Raw genomic sequence first — 18,818 nt, 5'->3', positions numbered from 1 at the left:
CAACAAGGTTACTTTATTCCTGGACCATTATGAGTGCGAAGCTTCAAACTTTCTCATTGATTTCATAGATCTTGTTAATTGTCATATTTGTCATGTTTTGGTCCCTTGAGCTTGTGTTTTGGGAGTTGAGGCAACTCCAACACCTTTTGAGCTATATGGATAACTCTTGGGACTTATTGGACTTAGAAAGTTGTGCTTTGGTGCTTGTTCATTAAGGCATGCAAGTTGTGTTAGCATTTTTGGTCATTTTAGTGCATAAAGTTTAGATCTTGAAAGTTTGTGACCTTATTATGGATAAACTTGGAAACTTTATCCATCTAAACATCATATTGATTCGGATTTGAAGCTTGGAGACTTGGACTTACTGGATTAAGTTGAGAAAGATGCATTTTTGGTCCCTTTGAAACTTAAAGACTAGATGTTGGTTGTTTAGACCATCCTAATGGATAAACTTGGAAACCTTATACATTAAGTAGCTATAAGGAACCAGATAGGAGCTTTGAGTGAGAGGTCTTAATGTATTAAGTACTTAAAATGAAGTTTGGCAACGACGCTGTACACGGGGCGTAATCTGGGCTACACCCAAATTAGCCTGATTTTTACCTGTTTTCTGGATAAGACTCTACCCCCTGCATACAGTAAGACGTATGCCGCATGTTAGTCAACAAAAGGTTGTCCGTTGACTTTTTGACCAATTTGACTTTTGGTGAACTGTGAGGGATTAAGGACTTACAAGGGAAAAATGGTCTTTCCCAAGTAAGGATTTATCTTGGTATTTATACTTGCGAAGTTTGAGTATTTACCTTAAATGCTAATTAAGTTTTGGTTTTGGATATGTTTAGTGGGAGAGACTTTAGCACCAGCAACTCGTGTTTAAGATCTAATTGTTTACCGATCAAGGTGCGTCTTCTCACTGTATTCATGATTCAAAGGCACCAATATCGACACATAGGATTGTGCTAGTTTTCTTTGTGACTCTTGCATGTTTATATTGGGTTGGGCCCATTATTATTTATGTTAGGTTAGGCCCATTATTATACATGCGGGGCTAGGCCCATTATCATGTATGTTGGGCTGGGCCTATTATTATGCTGGGTTGGACCCATTTATGTACGTTGTGCTGGGCCCATTATTATATGTGATGGATTGGGCCCATTATCATGTATGTTGGGTTGGGCCCATTATTCTGTTTGGTTGGACCCATTTATATGTTGGCCTAGGCCCATTTAGTTATGTGTTGGGTTGGGCCTATTTATTTGGTATGTGGTATTTTGGGGAACTCACTAAGCTTTGTGCTTAAGGTTTGTGGTTTAAATGTTTTCAGGTTTTTCTTATATTAAAGGAGGGGCACGACTCAATTGCATCGTCTCCATTGGAGATTTCCACACATAATAACGTTTGACGTTACTCTGATAAATGTTTTTGAATCAAATGATTTATCCAGATCTTTGAAGTTGTAATTTGAAAATATACTTTTATTTTTAAATGAAAATTTTCGTTTGAAAATTTGGACGTTACAAGTTGGTATCAGAGCATTGATTTGACGGATTCGGGCGCACTCTTGGGTATGTCTGAACTCAAAATGAGGATTTCTAAAATCTTGTAAAAGAAAATGATTTTCTGAAAAAAAATTAGAAAACGGGGTGCGATGCATGCAATCAGTCGAGATCAAGTAAGTATTTCCCAAAATACCCATACATGTGTTATGGTTACTGTTTTGGTATGAGTATATGGGAATTGCAGGCTAGATTAGGGCTAAGGATCTGCTCAGGATTGCATGATAGAATGCTAGGGATAGATGCTTCTATATGCTTCTTGATTGAGCTTTTAGAACTGCATGGTATTATGGATTTCAGATGTTGGATAGAATGGCCTGATTTGTTATTCCTTGTAGCCTAGGAGGAATTGAATGTTATGTCAGATTTGGAATCTATGTTGGTGGAACTGATGGCTAAGTGTATGCTTAAAAATTGTATACAATTAGGATCATATAGCCTATAGGGACTGATTTGGCCTTATTTGTCGTTCCTTGTCTGGTTGTAGGCTTAGGGTAAAATTATTCATTCGATAGTCTATGTGATCCTGTTTTGTGTATAATTTGCATGCATAAGGCAACCAACAGTGTTGGTAGAAGTTCCTAGCATCGTAGAAGAAAGCTAGTTGTAGGTAGCCTTTCTATGTTTTGTGGCCTGTAGAGTGTAACTGCCCAAATGATGCTTTTTTTGTGCTTTGTGGGACCCATATTGATGTGAGCTAACTATTAAATGAATATGTTAAGTTACATGCTGCAAAGGTTAAATAATTCTAGAATGATTGATTTGGACCTATTGTGCAGCTCTCCTATGATTCTAACTGTTGTAGGATTAGGTCTTTTATTCGAAAGATTATTAAGTTTTGTTACATGTAATTGTATTCATGAAGTAGTTAGCTGATATTAGTAGGAGTTCTTCAGTAGTTGACACTACAAGAAAACGGAGCTATTGCGACGACACCTATCCCGACGACGGAAGTCATCGCTACAAGACAAGTTATGCCGACGACTTTTCGTCGCCATAGCCTTTGTAAACTTTGACCAAATTCCTTTGACCAGGACATCTGTGCCGACAACATGTCGTCGCTACAAGTCTGGCGGGAACGACAAAAAAAATCGCGGTATTCTGAAAATCGTCGGGATAGGACTCGAGAAATCTATTTTTTATTTATTTTTATTTCATGATCCAGAATATGAAAACGACGTAGTTTTATTTAGGCTATACCGACGACTTGTCGTCGGGATGACACGTGGCGATCCACGTGAAATGTCTATGGCGACGACTTGTCGTCGGCACATGTATTTATTTTTTAATTTTTTTTGTTTCATCAAAATGAGGAACAACGTCATTTATTTAGACCTATACCGACGACATGTCGTCGGCATAGGGGTTCTATCCTAACAAACGTATCAGTTCGTTCATTTGCACACACCGATGCAGCCTCAATTCCTCTCCAACGAAAAACGCAATCACGCTTCCAGAACCGGAAATTAGCACCAAGTAAGCTCTTTTCTACTCCTAATTCTTGCTTTATTGGTTTGTGGTAAAGGTTTTGACCATGAAGGGGGTTTTTTGGTGTTTGTAGCTGGTCACCAGTTATGTTTCACCACCGTCCATATTCCACCACTTTCAACTTTCCCCACCGACAACTCCACCTTATTTCCAGCCTCTCTTCGTCACAGCTACATCAGTAAGTATCTTGACATTTCTTTTTGGTTTTTTTGGTTTTTTTATTCTGATTTTTTGTAATTCATGTGAACACCAGCCACCACTGGAGGAACACCACCAAATTTGACAATCGGAATCCGGCAATCACAGCAAGAAAACAAAACAAGTTAGTTTTTTTTCTAATTTTTATTGAAATTGGAATTGTATATATGTATAAGTTTATATGAAATTGAAATTGAAATTGATCTTTGTATGATTATAGGATTGTGTTGTTTGTTTGGTATGTGTATGATTGTGTTGTTTGTTTAGTATATTGTGTTGTTTGTTTGTTATGATGTTGTATGTATAAAATGTTAATTTACTTGGTTAATGTTATATGAAATTGAATATGTGTTTAAAATATTATATGGAATTGAAATTTGTTTAGGTACATATGAAATTGAAATTGTATGTATAGAATGTTAATTTACTTGTTTAGGTTTATATGATTGTGAAATATGTATGATTGTGCTCTTTGTTTGGGTTGATATGATATGTATAAAATTTAAAATATGTATGTTTGTGTTACTTGTTTAGTTTATTAGCTTGAGTGCATGAAGTGATAAAGGTTACTAAGAAAAAATATATATAAACTACTAAGGTTATTAATAGCAACATACTTTTTTTAGCTTGTTTATTAAAGCATTTTATTTTCATTTCTATTTGATAGTTATAACATAAAAAAATAATAAAACTACATTGCTATTAAAAGTAGGATGTTATAAAAAAAACAAAGTGATATTAAAAGTACAATGCTATAATTGGAAAAAATAAGATGTTATATATATATATATATATATATATATATATATATATATATATTATAAATATGAAAGAGAATTGAAAATAGAATGCTTTAAACAAACTAATAAAAGTATGTTTATTAAGAACAAAGGTTATTAATAGCAACATAAAACAAAATATAAAAATTTTAAACTAATAAAAATACGTTTATTAAGAACAAAGGTTATTAAGAAAAAATATTTAAACTACAAAGGTTATTAATAACAACATACTTTTTTTTAGCTTGTTTATTAAAACAAATATTTAAACTACAAAAGTTATTAATAGCAACATACTTTTTTAGCTTGTTTATTAAAGAAATTTTATTTTCAAATCTATTTGATAGGAGGAATCAAGTGTGGTTGCTAGGAGGAATGTTGTTCCTACTATAAACGATAACGATTTCATTAACGATGACAACGACGATGGTGATGCATACTCTTCAAATGAAGAAATAAATAATGAAAACTGTGATAGTGATGATGATGTTGTACATGTATATTGTTCTAGTGATGAATCTGATTGATGGTATGTTATAGTTATTATATATCCTGATTGCTTATAATATTTGTTAAATTTTCAAATGTCGCTTATTTATAAGTAGCTTTATTATATATTTTGAATGTTTATAATATTTGTTAAACAGATGGCAGAAGTTGCGAGGGGACATGGAGGAGATGGTGGGGATAGACCTCCACACGGGGTCGCAGGGGGTGTACCATCGGGTTGCCAATCTTGTAAGTTACATGAAATTAAGTATTAGATATATTAAAGTTTTAAATTTCTAAATTTCCAATTCTATATGTAAATCTAGCACAAGCGAAGAATGTGAATGTACGTGGCAAATGGAGAAACTTGAATTTGTACGATGAGTATGAAAATAACAAATGTAAGCCTTTGGTTGTGACCATTGATACCTCCGGGCGGATGTATCGATTCATTGGGGACAACGGGCAAATGTTTTTCAGATTGATCTCAAATCTGGTGGGATCAATGGTATCGTTGCATTATCATACTTGGCGTCGTGTTCCTACCAAGTACAAAGATGATTTATATCCCGAGCTAGAAGTAAGTATACAATATATTTTATATGTATTGAATTCTACACTTATTAAATATTTTTTTACTAATCAAACATGTTTTTCCTTTTGCATACTTATTTTGATCTTAATAGGTATCGGGGCACAGACTTGTGGGAACCCGTTAGAGTGGGTATCCAAGCAGATATGCAAAGAGCTTATCGAGAGCACAAATATCAGATGAAAAAACTTTTTGATAGAGTTGGTGGATATTAGAATGTGGAAAGGGCAAGAAGATCTCCACCGACTGATTGGACCGCCGAAGCTTGGAACAAAATGATTGATTTGTTGTTTTTGACCGATGAATACAGAAACACGTCGATCAAAAATAAAGTTACTAGGTCGAAACTTCCGCACACAAGTGCTCACGGATGTAGATCCTATGCTCAACGACGTCATTTAGAGGTAATAGTATATATTAGTATTATTTAAAATTGTTATTAACATTTGTATAAATATATTTATTCTTTTTCACTTATTATAGGATAAAATGGGACTCAAGCCGCAGCATATTGAGGGTTGGAGACAAATGCGCTACAAAGAAGGTTCGAGTTGGTGTACAAATCGAGCACAAGAAGATTGGGTAAGTGATAAACGAAATGAATGCATTGTTTAAATATATTATTATTATTAATTATAGTTTTTGTTTAAGGAATATTATTATTATTTTAATGTTTAAGTTTAGTTGTTTGTTTTAATTAACGTATGTTTATTGTTTTCTTTATTTTAGGAGAAAATTCAAGAGGAATATGAGAAAATGCAAAACGAGTTTGGGGAAGGCGGAGAAGTAGACGAGTTAGAATGTTTAGAACGTGCCCTTGGGACGAGACGCGGGCATGCTTGTGGGGTGGGTAGGAGACCAGCCGCCAACTTCGGTTTAATTCCAAATGAACGGCCTTCCACTTCCAAATCATCCCAATCACAACCCCAATCTCAATCCCAATTTGATGCACAACAAATGCAAGAATATTTGCAACAATATAATTCATCATTGGCAGCATGTATTTCGAACTTCCAACCACCACCATTTCCTAACTTTCTATTCAACTCTAACACACAAGGAAGTACCTCTCAACAATTTGCCGAAAGGATGGAAGAAGAAGAAGAAGAAGAAGAAGACTATGATGATAATGATGGTTGATGTTTTTGTAGTATTTTGAACAATGTTAACTAACTACTTATTGTAATATTAAAGTTGAATTTGATGTTTTGAATTTGAACAATGGTAGCTAGTTATTGTATTTCAATTGATATATGATGCAAAGTTTTTGGAATTGTTAAAAATACAGGAATGGTAATGTACAGAATCTACAAAAACTAAAAAAAAATTAAAACAACCAGTGGCTATCCCGACGACATGTTGTTGCTATAGGTGTTTAATAGACAAATGTGAACAACCTATAGCGACGACATGTCATCGTAATAGCGTCAACCTATCCCGACGACTTGTTTTCGCCATAGCTTTCGCGACCATTTATCGTCGCCACAGGTAATTAATAATTTTTTTTCCCGAAAATATGCTTGACAAAAGCTCTACCGACAACATGTCGTCGCAATAGGGGGTTAACGTTGTAGTGTGAAATTGTCGTCACCATAGGGGGTTAACGTTGTAGTGTGATGACATGGTGAGGTGGGAATCCTAGGAGAGCCAAGGAAGTACCTTAGAGGAATTAGTGCGTTGTTTAGCGTTTTGTATTTGTTGAGAGCGGGTATATGTAATGGGATCGGCCGGTAGTGGACATGATTAGTTACTTAGAGGATCCAGAACAATTCTTGAGAAAAGTATGGATATGCATGGAATGTAGTGTTGGACCCGTACTACTGAAATCACAAGATCCGTACTCGAATCGAGGAAAATTTTAGGTATTCTAATGAGTTGATTAAGGGTAGATTGTATGGTTTGGCATCATGATTCATTGCAGTATGTTTCCGTCTTTATCGATTATAGTTGTCCAGGCTAAGAATGGGACTGATAATTGTTTGGGCCTTAATGGCCATATTAGTTTGGGTTTGAACAGTACAGACCGAAGTGAGTTAGTTGATTTTGAGGTCTCTAAGGCCTTGCTCAAGGTAGTGTTAGTTGAGTCGCAGGACTCAATAAGGAAGCGATTATAATGATCGTCTCGAGGATTGCAACCGGAGGCTGAGTGATTGGCAGACGGATTGGGACGTCACTATCTACGACGGGGGTTATGTTCTTCCAGCATTTCGTGTTCAAAGGAAAGAGAGAGCATACATGAGAATGGACGAGTTGGGATGTAGACGCAAAATGGGGCTAGATGGTTGTGGTTTTGGACGACAAGTATGGCAGTGTGAGAATGCACAAGAGGATTCTTCTAGTATTGTTGACTTAAGATAAGATCAAGGTTCCGCTTTCTTTGAATTTAGTTAGGTCAGGTGCTAGTTGATTTTTTCAGGTGATCAAGGGATGTGAATTGGGAACGAAAACTTATGTTGTCTCTGATGTATCCTAACTATGAGAATGATGCCTCTTGTATTTATGAATGGATCTCGAAATGAATTGATGGGTGGGGATTTGTAGGCGAGGTGTGGTAGTCTATTTGTTTGTAGATAAAGAACCAGTGCTATCAATGGACTATCGAGATTATTACTTGTGCATATTCACGGGATACTTGATGTTAGAGGCAGCTATGATTGGGAAGTTTCCGAGGTCTCAATGTGAGATTCAGAATCTCTTTGAGTCTGCTTGGTGTTTATCTGGAAGATCATATTGCATTGTGTTATACATTCCAAAAGGCCTGGGATGCTATGTATATGGGTGAGTCAGTTTGAGATTTGGTTTATTTGTAATTCCAGGTGGTGGTAGTTTGAACCCTAAGTAGGGGAGAAATGGTTATTCTGCTTGGAGGATCATCGATCTGTTCGGGTTATGGTTTTGACATAATAGGTCATAGGTAATTATGGTTTGGGTGTGCGAGATTTTCGTTCAAGATTTGGTGAAAATGGGGTGCATGACAAGTTGCCACAATATGTATGTGGTCAAGAAGGCATGAGTTATCTTCTTCGCAGGAGGAAGCTGTTAGACAAGGAGCTCGTTGTGTCCATTGGTTTCTTTCGGAATCGCTGATGATTAGGTCATGAGGCATTTAGGTCGCTCATGTTGGTTATCGGTTGTTGAGGGATTTGTTAGCTCATTGTATAGATTTCTATATATAGTTTAGGATTATCATTTGATGATTTGTCAACCAACTTCAGAGTTAGGTATGTGTAGTTCCACATGGGATTTGTTCAGTAGTGTAGTAGATCAATGGATTAGTTATCAATGCATTCTCGATCGTTAGTCATTTCGTTCGTCTTCAATTGTTGAGGTTCTTCGAAAGTTTCGAGTTGTATCAGTGGAATTTTAATGGACGCGTCAACTTATCGTCAAAATTTGTACATTGTACCTTTTGGTTTCTGGGTATGGGTACCATCAATTGTTGGTTATGGAAGTTTTGTTCATAGCGGACTCGGGTTTGGCAGCTGTCCTTGGTTATTGGGAGTTCAAACTTCGAATCGGTAATGTTTAGTTTTCTAGGTGTGGATTTGGATCTACGTAAAATCCAATTTTGGCTTGTCGTGTCGTCAGAGTTGGTATTTCGATTGATATGACCAGGGTTTTAGCAGCATTTTTGGATAACTTTGGAAGTTTTATCGAGGTAGTTACGTATTGGTATAATCTGTTCAGTTTCAGTCAAGGGGTAGGAGCTTGTTTCAGTCAGTTACGAGGATGTTTCTATTAACGATTGAGGTTCGTCATAGTACCGTGAACTTATCATTTTATTGGTTAGAAGGTGTCACAATGTATTGTGAACCAATGGTTGTATGATTCATATGGGTGGGTCCCTGTAGTAATTTGATTGTGACTCTTCGGTCTCAGATCGTTAGTCTTATTGGAAGGTTTGAGTGTTGGTGCATTTTTAGGAGTCATGTGACTTAGTGGCTAGCTGGTTTGGATCATGTGGATAGTAAAAGTTTGTTAGGATTATTAATTTTGCATCATAATTCTGTTGCTGAATGTTTGTATTATGAATCTCGTTTGCTTATGGGTTTTCTGTTAGGAGTTCGATTACCAACGTTGGGTATCGGTTCTGAAATCTTGAGTCATGGAGTTCGTTGTAAATGTCTTGAGTGTTTTTTCAAGTCGATGTACACCTGAGCTGGTAAGGGGTTTAGATGCAATGTGAGATTCTTGGATTTCCATCATTATAGTCGTGGGAGCAGCAGGTTGGTGATGACTTGCTAAAGAGTCAAGTGTGTATTTTAGGTTTTTGGGCACAATTTCCAGATTTGGGATTAGTAGAAATTCACGATCAAGATGTTTTGAGTGGTTTCCTCTGGAAGTTGGGACATACAATTAGGGATAGAAGGATAGTTGTTGTGGTTGAGTATTTTCAAATTATTGGGTTGTTTGTTGGCAGTTGTGGGTTTCCGAGTGGTCTCTCGTGCTTTCTTTATAATATGCCTTGATTATGAAATGGTTAGAGGGAGCTTATGGAATATGTTGGCGTTGTTTCAGAGATCCTAAGCAAGTCGGATTTTGAGGCCGAAATATAGTTTAAGTGGGGGAGGCCTTGGGCTTGTAAAAAATAAATGGATCAAGTATAGGCCTTGGGCTTCAAGGGAATAGGGTTTAGACCCTACTAGATGTTGATAATATTGGTTATGAGATCCAATCCCTAGGTTTGTGTTTTGGAGTCAAAGGGTAAACTGGTAAAGTGATATTTTTTCAAGAATTAAGTGATGTTTTAGATTTCTTTCATAAATTATGGGGCTCTTCAATACCTTTCCGTGCCTATAAAGAACGCCGAAAATGGAGTTGTAACAAAGAAGTTATGGTTGTTTGAGGTTGAAGTGGAAATTAGGGTTTTTGTCCTACACAGGGTGTAGGAAAGTTACACAGGTCATCGCCAAGTTACGCAGGGTGTAACCTGCTAAGTGTGGATCGCATAACTTTTGGGCTAAGCATGGAGTAACTTAGGTTACTCACGGCGTAATCGTGGAAAATTAAAACCCTAATTCTTATGTTGTGAGTCCTACTTAAGGACTCTAACTTATGGGAGACCCTTTCATAACTATCCTCCATAACTTAAGATCATTCCTTGAGAAAACTAGCCTCCTCTCACTTGTATTGAGCCTTGGCATCATTTTTGATCTTATTTCTCCATTGGAAGGTGGAATATTAAAAAACAAGGTTGTGGAAAACTATATAGAAGAAGGGTTCAAGTATAGATCTAGCAAGATTACTTTCATTCTTCGACCATTTGAGTAAAGAGCTTCAAACTTGCTTATTGGTTTCATAGATCTTGTTAATTGTCATATTTGTCACTTTTTGGTCCCTTGAGCTTGTGTTTTGGGAGTTGAGGTAACTCCAGGACCTTTTGAGCTATATGGAACACTCTTGGGACTTATTGGACTTGGAAAGTTATACTTTGGTTCTTATTCATTAAGTTGTGCGAGTTATGTTAGTATTTTTAGTCATTTTAGTTCATAAAGTTTAGATCTTGAAAGTTTGTGATATTGTTATGGATAAAGTTGGAAACATTAACCATCTAAACATCATATTGATTCATACCTGAAGGTTGGAGACTTGGACTTAATGGATTCAGTTGAGAAATATGCATTTTTGTTCCTTTGAGACTTAAAGACTAGATCTAGGTTGTTTGGACCATCCTAATGGATAAAGTTGGAAACTTTATCCATTATGGAGCTATTAGGAACCATATATGAGCTTTGAGTGAAAGGTCTTAATGTATTAAGTGCTTAAGATGAAGTTTGGCAACTGACACCGTATGTGAGGCGTAATTTGGGCCACACCTAGCATAACCTGATTCTTGCCCGTTTTCTAAATACGAATCTACGCCCTACATAGAGTAAGATGTACGCTGCACGTAAGTCAACGAAAGGTTGACCGTTGACTTGTTGACCAGTGTGCCTTTTGGTCAATTGTGAGGGGTTGAGGACTTAGAAGGGAAAAATGGTCTTTTACCCAAGTGAGGATTTATCTTTGTATTTAGACTTGCTAAGTTTAAGTATTTACCTTAATTGCTAATTAGGGTTTGGTTTTGGATATGTTGGGAGAGTCTTTAGCACCGACAGCTCGTGTATGCGATCTATTCATTTATCGATCAAGGTGAGTCTTCTTGTTGGGTATTAGTGTTGCATCACTGTGTATATTAAATTAGTCCATTATGTAATCGGGTTTGGGCCCGTCCACCTATTCATTGATTATTAGGGTTTAGCTATTTAAGGTGCATGCATGCACCGTGTTTTGTAATCTTGGAAAATAGCCTTGTAACCCTACACGCCTCTACAGTAGCAATTCTTCATCGAGTTCTTCTGAGGCGTGACTTTGAATCATTAAGCATATTTTAATCCATTCTTGTGTTCTTGTTTTCCATTACCTGTTTGAATCTTTCGATCTCTAGAGATTTTATCTCACCAATTGGAATCAGAGCAGGAGACTGTGTAATCTATACGCATATCTTTTGTTGAAAGAAGCTTTTAGGGTTTCTGCTATTATTGCATCTCGTTTCAGCTGTCATCAATAGTTCAACTGTTGATACTGATCTTGATCTTAATATTACCCTAATCTTGTTTACACATCTGGTTCATACAGGTTTTGTTTGATATATAAACATGCATTTCGAAGACTCTCACGCTAATTCGATAAATCTCTCAAGTGGCATTGGATTGACAACCAGGATTCCTATCTTATTCCCAAGTGAATATGAAGTGTGTCCTTGGCCTAGAAGACAATGGTTATCTGATCTGGGAAGCCATCACTGTTGGGGCGTTTGTTCATACTGGAACTAGGAGAGTAATTATAACTCAGAAAGACTATAACAAGCTTCTTCTTGAAGTAAAGGATGTTCCACAAGATGAGAAATAAAAGTTAATTAGCAACGTCAAGGCAATGAGAATTATTAGGTTTGCCCTACCACCAGACACCTTTCGTTTGGTTAGCTCATATGATACATCAAAAGGTATCTGGGATAGGCGAAAGGAACTGTACTCTACTGACGCTGATCTAGAGCATTCGACTCAGACTCAACTGCTTTCATAGTTTGGAGCATTTGTGCAAAAGCCTGAAGAAAGTCTGGATCAATCTGTTAATCGCTATAATCATCTTCTCAGTAGGATGATGAAGCATAACATTAGACGAGAACTCATCAAGCAAAAAGTAACGTTCATGAAAGGACTTAGACCTGAATGGAAGGCTATCGTTTCCACCGTAAGAGCACATGAGCAGTTCAAGAATTACTCATTGGCAATATTAGTTGGAATTCTCAAATCACATGAAGCTAAAGTGACGAAAGAAGGAATGATTTTTTCTGGAATGGGTTCACTAGCTCTCATTGCAAAGGGTAAGAAGGTTGAAGAAGATGATGATTCGGAGTTTGAGCTTTCTGATTATGAACTTTCTAAAGAAGAGTTCGCAATGATGGTGTCCAACCCAAAAAGATTCGCAAAAAGAAACTTCAACCGGAACAAGAACCGAAACTGGCAGGGAAGCTACAGTTCTGAGAAGGTAAAAGAGGAGAGTGCAAACAGTTCGCAGAAAGAAGAGGACAAGAAGGAGAAGAAGGTCGTGGGTGACTCCGGCTATGACTGCAATTATTGTCATGGAGAAAACCACTTATCCAAGGATCGCATGCTGCGAAGGCTGAGAAGAAGGAAGGAGAAGACGATGAAGCATACCATCTCCGAAAGCTGGAGGAGATTAAGAAGAAAAAGAGTGATGATAACACCATGCCTGATTTGATTGTGCAGGAAAAATATGTTGAGAATGAATTTGGAGGAGTATAGGTCTGGTCAACCGATTCCGAAGATGAAGAGGTTCGCATGCCTACTCATGGTAAGAGTTCCGTTGCGAAAGAAGAAAGTTTGCAGCTTGGAGGTAGATGCTTGATGGTGACGAATGATGTATCACATATGCGAGGCTATGCCACTAATAGTAGATGTGGAGTTGATAATGGACGTGGGGATGATAGCTGCTTCGCTACAACACCAGTTCTTGAGCAAATCAGCGAATGCGAACAGATGATCAACAAGGTAAATTCTATTCTTGAATCTCTTCATATACCTTTGTCCAGATATGAAACTGAACTAAATGACTTAAGATACACTTTTTCAAGCTTTAGTGACAGTTTAAAAAGAACTCGTTTAACAAACTCTAACCTAATCGATCAAATCAGCAGGGTTTTATCAAAGAGTGAGAAGAGACGCATGTGGATAGAGAAGACAGAGTCCGATTTATCTAAGTCTAGGGATCAGTTAATTTACTTGCAACGGGATAATTTAATGCTTTTGAAAAACGTAATAGTTTTTGTTTGATTGCGAAAAGCCTTTATTTTAATATTATTCAGTTGTACCTTGATTGTGAGATTGGTAAGTAAATTCACAAAACTATCTTACCATTCCTTGAAATGAAGGAAGACGAAATTGACGCTGATTGTTACAAGTGCGAATCCATCGTCTCGTCTGATGAAACTTAATATGCTTAATGGATAGGTCGGCAAAACATTGAATCATACATTAAGTCCAAAGACCATAAGAACATGTTAAAGAAGCTTTTGGATGAAAATGACAAAAGGCAGATTAAATCTGATAGTATGCAGAAGTTCGACTCATTGAGTACCAAGTTAAGTTCAGATAACAAAATTAATGTTGAAAATACATCTGAATTTGATGAGGACAGTGATATGAGCGAAATCTCTGTAGAGGATGAGGTTGACTGTTTGGAGTTTGTTAAAAGTGAATCTGAACCTGCGAAATATCTTATTTATGAAAATTCTGTAGAATTCACACGCTTTTCTGAAAATAAATCAAAGATTTTAAAAGTAAAAGCAATTGTATTCCCAAAGGTTCAAACTGTGCCAGATCAGGTTTTCGCAACCACAGGTCTGAACAAAAATCAAACTGTTGAATTAACGTCCCTGGTTGATGACGATAACAAAGATGGATGTGAGGAGCACTTCTGGTCTGCCCCAAAAGACAATGCAAACGAAACTAAGGTTCTGTCGGAAAAGACTTCTTGGAAAGTGAAAGGAGGATACCTAGCAGAACCACTTAATAATCGCTCAAGCTATGAAAAGGGGAGTCCAAGTGGAACCAAGGATCTTCCAAGTGAAAAGTCGTAAGTACAAAACCACAAATCAGTTAGAAAGCCGAAACTTAAGGCTATTGTTCACAAGTCATCCGAGCAGTTCGCAGCTCAGAAACGGCAAAGGAATGCGGGATACAACAAAAACGTCAAAGAAAGGAAGCAGTTTTGGCAATCCAAGAATCCCAACTTTGTTCGAAATGAAAAACCTTCAGATCGAAATGCGAAAGTCGCCTCGCATGCGAACCCTAGGAGCTCCTTACAGAGTCACTCTCGCAATCCACAAGATTCTAAAAGGAAAGTTTTTCAAAAACCTAATTTTTCAAAGGAACCTGTGGAGAAATCAAAACCTCTTACTCTAAAACCATGAATGCTTCACATTATACCAAAACATCGAAAGATGTTAAAGGAAAAGGAAAGCTAGTTCCGGATCATAAATTTCCAATCAAGAAGTCTGAAACTAATTCAAAGAAAGTTGAAAAAGGGTTCATGAAGAATCAAATCAAGAAGAAACAAAAAAAATCATCTTCAAAAGATACAAACTTGAAAGATAATATGATAAAAGTTTTTACAATAACAAAGAAAGATAGCACCACATTAATTAAACGTACTTATATTGTTGATCTTGCATTTACTTTTCCTCTTTATAAAAAAGGCTCACAAGGACCCAAACAATTTTGGGTTCCTAAATTTGCTTAATATCTGCAGGTAATTCATGACGAGCAGTTTGACACTGAATGGTATATCGACAGTGGATGCTCGCGTCACATGACAGGTAGGAAGGAAGAATTGCAAGAATTTAAAGAACTTAAAGATGGTGTAAATGTGAAGTTCGGAAATAACTCTCTTGGAAAGATTAAAGGTTATAGGATGATAACGAACGGAGAGTTTTCAATTCATAAAGTGGCGTACGTAGAGGGCCTGCAACACAATCTCATAAGTGTTTCGCAGTTGGTTGTTGGGACGGGATTAAAGGTTTCCATTGACGACGATGGGTCTGAAATCATAGAAAAGAAGACCAAAGCAGTCCTTCTAAAGTCGAAGCGCAAAGGCTAGATGTCTCAAGTTTTTCTCTCAACAATTGGTATCAGAGCCAAAGTGGTTGCCTTTTGTAGCAAAACTCTGATTTTCAAAAAGCCTTCTATACCACTGAAGCTCATTTCTTAAAAACAAACAAAAAAAAAACTTTTCAAAACAAGGAAATATGGCACAGGCATTATCTCTTAATGTATCAAACAATGTTGGTGGTTCGAATAGAGCACCGATACTTGTGGCAAATGAATATCATCACTGGTCTCAGAGAATGGAAAGATATTTAAGGAGACTTGGAAGAGACGTATGGAGATCTATAGAAGAAGGACGTCATGTTCCTGTTCTTACTCCAGTACAAACCGATGGAGCCACTGCCAGACTAGGAGCAGGTCAACCAGCGTTGAATCGTCCCACCAAAGACGATCTTGACAAAATGGAAAATAGCGCTATTTCCTTTTATGAGATTTCGTGTGGAGTTGCGCCTGAAAACTTCGACATAATCATAAATTGCAAGTCTGCAAAGGAAATCTGGGATGTTCTAAAAAACCTGTATGAAGGAACTGAACAAGCTCAAGACAAAAAGCTTACTACTGCACTCAATGAGTTTAATAACTTTAAAGCTCATGCGTGTGAAAGTTTGGAAGATTCCTTTAATAGGTTTAATCTGATAGTCACAAAGCTATCCAATGCTGGCACGGTCCGAAGTAACCATGAAACAAATCTTCAGTTTCTAAACGGTTTAGGAAGACACTGGACAACTGCCAAAATGATCGTTCAAGGGGATAGAAAAATTCATTCTCTTTCTCTCTATAAGCTCTATGGTGAACTACAAGCCCAAGAGTCTACGGTACTCAAAGACAATGCAGACTTCGGTGGTCCACTTGCTCTCGTAGCACAATCTCCTCACTCTCAATCATACTCCACCGCATATGACAACCCTCCGCAGTCATATGAAGCAGACTCAGAGTATGACGATGAAGAAGAATTTCAGAATGCAATCGCTCTTGTCAGCCAACAATTCAACCGATTACCACCTTCATTCCGAAAGAATCAGCAGTATAACAAGCCACCTTTCAACCGCAATCTTAACTCTCAAAACAATCACTCTTGTTTCACTAAAAAACATCACCCACCACCGCAATCTCAAAATGCTCAACCCAAGGAGGCACCGCAGTCCATCCAAACCACTGACTCCGGTACTCCTTCAGAAGACAAAGGTGATATTGTGATATGTCACAAGTGCAACAAAGAGAATCATTTTGCCAAAGACTGCAAGGCAAATGTAGTAAAAGATAGAGCATTCTATCTCAGAATGGCTCAAGAGATGGAAGAAAAAGAAAAAGGAAGAGCATATGTTGCTCAAGTGAAGATGAGGACATCAACAACGTCAAAGGAAAAGGAAAGATCTGTATGATAGCAACTGCTGATGAGGATGGCTCTACAAAGATGAAGAAGAATTATTGCTATATGGCGAAAGATGGAACACTCAGCATCGTCGAACAGGTAAAACTTATGATCCAAACTCTAAATTATAGCATGCATGATTGTCAGCCCTTCATAGACAATCTTAATGACACATGTGCTGCCGTCCTTACAGACTATAACAAAGCATTAGATGAGAAGAAAATTGCATCCCAAGAGATGTTTCACGTAAGAGGACGACTGGACAACAAAAGACTCAAAATGGCTATGTTAGAAAAGGACTTAATGTTAGAGAAAGATGCAAGAATGTTGAGTGAAACACAATTAGGAATAGCATTGAACCAGAGAGATTTAGCTCAGAGTGAAATTGCACGTTTAAATCTTTTAATAGAAGAACTGTTTAATCAAAGTGAAGCCATCGAGAATCTTGTTAACAATGGGACTACTGACAATACTTACAATTGGGGTTGGTCCAATGGGTACTCTACTGCAACGGACTCGTCACCCCGATTCAATAAGGACCGTCCCTATGTCCCTCCGGACCGTGAATTTTTATTTCCGGTCAATGACAAAACATTTCATAAAGATATCAAAGCTCACTTTGGTAGACTTCACGATCTGAGTAACAATTGTGTTATCGAGGAAATTCTTCCTGAATTCTCTAATCCTATAGATAGCACAACCCTTCCTAGTTCTCAGACTTCATCAGTTGCTGATGAGGAAATTGTCTTGGAAGGTCCCGAAGTCTCAATGGACTTCCCTTCTCTGCCGTCAGACCGCAGTATCCCTTACTGCAATCATGAACCACAGTCTGTCCATCTACCTTCCATCAATTGTCCCACCAATGTATCTACTCAGACTTATTCTGCGGTTGTTCAAGGCTTCGAACCGCAGAGCTTAGTCAAAAGTATCGTGAACATCCAACCAATTCATCATGAATTACCAATCGAAAACTTTGAAGTTGGTCAATGTTCCCTGAATCCAGAACTCTCCAGTTCGGATGAATCAATTCCTCATTTTTCAAAATTACCAAATGTTTCAAGGAAACCGCGACTGAATGTCACTGACTGCGGTTCTCCTAAACCGAGGCAAAAAGGGCTTTTAAAGGAGAAATTCGATCCCGTCACAAAAAGCGGGAAAATCTTTCAAAACAAAAGCGATTTGTCAAAATTCCTAAGTCTAGGAGTCCAGAAAAACTTGTTTTCTCAAATTATCCGTCCAAAAACTCTGCAGTCAAGAAAACAATGAAAAAGGAATGTACAGTTTCTAAATCCATTCCAAATTCATCTGACACAAACCAAAAAAAAGTAAAGTCTTTTCGAAGCAATGGTTTTCAAATCTATTCCTCAGATGATCCAAAATGGAAGGGTATTTCGCCAACTCCAGCACTCTTAAAGTCACATCAAAGTTTTAAGAAATCACTTCACAAAAGGTCTACACGTGCTTTTTACAACTACAAAGTCTGCTTTTTCAAATCTTACCAGTACCATTGTCAGACCTCACAACCCTCAGACTGGTCACAAGCATACTCCCTTACCAAGATCGCTGACCAAACAAAATGTCAAAGCAAATGACAAAAGTTCAGTTTGCAAATGTCAGTGTCAAAATATCTCTTCTCATGTCAAATCTCGTTCTTTTCAAAAACCTCGTAACTTTTCTGAATCTCACAAAACTCCAAAAAATCTCAAACACCCAGGACTAGGTCTAAAAATTGACACAAAACCTGTCCCTGCAACCTCGTATCATGCATCAATTAAGACTTCATATGTTGCCCCGGGCACCAAACTCGTTTGGGTGCCTAAACTGACCGTTTAAATCTCAGGCTTTGTGCAAAGAGGACCAAGAAGAAGAATGTTTGATCGACAGTGCCTTCTCCTTGCACATGACCGGAAGGTTAGAGTACCTTCGGGATTTCAGGCCAATTTGTAACGGGGGTAACGTCACAATCGGCAACAATGCGAATGGGATCATCCGAGGTTATGGTGTTCTTACTACTAGAAACTTTTCCATTCAAAAGGTCGCCTACGTAGAAGGTCTTAAACACAATCTCATTAGTGTTGGCCAACTATGTAAGGCAGGCCATCGGGTTGAATTTGATAACCAATTCTGCTACATAATGACAAGCGATAGGAGCACTTGCCTGATCAAATCCAGATC

This window comes from Lactuca virosa, chromosome 5 (assembly GCF_052849685.1).
Source record: "Lactuca virosa cultivar CGN04683 chromosome 5, Lactuca_virosa_CGN04683_v6, whole genome shotgun sequence".
NCBI lineage: Eukaryota > Viridiplantae > Streptophyta > Magnoliopsida > Asterales > Asteraceae > Lactuca > Lactuca virosa.
Note: the sequence above shows the minus strand (reverse complement) of the source record.